The following is a 1,435-nucleotide window of genomic DNA, read 5'->3' as shown; positions in this document are numbered from 1 at the left end:
CAAGCCCTAGATCCCAAGACCTCGTTTTTTCCCTANACAACCGCGATACACAACGGGGACTCATCTGATATCGACTGTCTACCGTCTGATACGGCAGCAAAAAGTCATGTGCTGATACCACACACACGCAAACGTTCCTACAAATAGGATACCAGCACAGCAATATAAAAAAATCAACGGAGATTCGCACGTCACCCAGCTCGGAGCAGAGCCGCTTGGGACTTACAGCGCTTCACTCACGGATTTTCAGGAATGCGTGTGGCTGCTACAACAGTGAAGAAAACACGAAGCCTGCATCCGGACTCACAACAGGATTTACCAGCCTGAATCTGCAACACGATAAGTCCCCTTGTTCGCATATACACCTATTGTAATAATTTTTACTCAGTAAGCTGATATTGGTAGTGCTCCCCGTTTTCTCGTTCGTATGGCTAGTTTTCGGGTTCCGTTAGAGCATTAACACGTCCTCCAAAAGGGCGTCGAGTTTGCAGAGCATTCTTTACTGAACTGAGAACCCTCTCTTAATGATGAGGAGTGCGTCTACATATATATCAGAAGGGACTGATGGAGGACCTTGGTTGCACATGATGAGAACGGAGCAGGAGATATCAGAAAGATAGATACCAAAAATGGTCTCGCAATCCTGGCTCTCGTCGAAGATGCCATTCTGACTCGACCGCAACAAATCGGCAACTGCGGTTCCATGAATAATTTGACGCGCACTTATATTATCCACACTATGGTCTAGATAATCAATGGGGTCCGCTTTAGACCACTTCTTGAATGCTCTACATATGCTGGCCTCTTTTGCTACAAGAAGGGCGTAAGCTTATTGAGCGTGTTCATTGAGCTGCTAGTTGAAGGTTGCTGGCCTCGAATCCGTTGAATTTTCAATGCTCCCTGTGGTGCCTTAACTCCTTCATATAGGCTGTCGTCGCTTCCCAGTGGACTTAATACCTATATGCGCATCGTTTGACCTGCATGTACAACACTGATGTAACGACCGTTTCGAATCCTTGAGCAACGAGCACCAAGGTTAGCAACCAAACCGGCAAAACTCCGAACGAATGGCTACGCAAATGTGCTGTACTATAAAAATGAGAGTAGTTACACGGAATACAAAATTACAAACCTCAACGGTTGTCGACAAAGAGTGAGGTACTCCAAAAGGCAAGCAAAGCCGATATGGATCAACAGTCAACGCGTGACCGAAACCGCGTCTCAAACTCATGAATTAAAACAAGATATAGCTGCCCAAGGATTTGGTACAAAAATAGTATAACCAGAGCGGTAAAAACTATTTGCGCGGTAAGGAAAACGGAGAATATAGATGTCTTGTAAAACTGAAATGGGGTACAGTTCCATCAGTCCAAAAAGGGCGGTCCATTTGAATTGTTAACCGTGAAGGCAGTTATTGAAGATTGGAGACAGTTTT

This window comes from Opisthorchis viverrini (genome assembly GCF_000715545.1).
Source record: "Opisthorchis viverrini unplaced genomic scaffold opera_v5_64, whole genome shotgun sequence".
NCBI lineage: Eukaryota > Metazoa > Platyhelminthes > Trematoda > Opisthorchiida > Opisthorchiidae > Opisthorchis > Opisthorchis viverrini.
The sequence above is the reverse complement of the archived record's forward strand: the minus strand, read 5'-3'. Positions refer to the sequence as shown.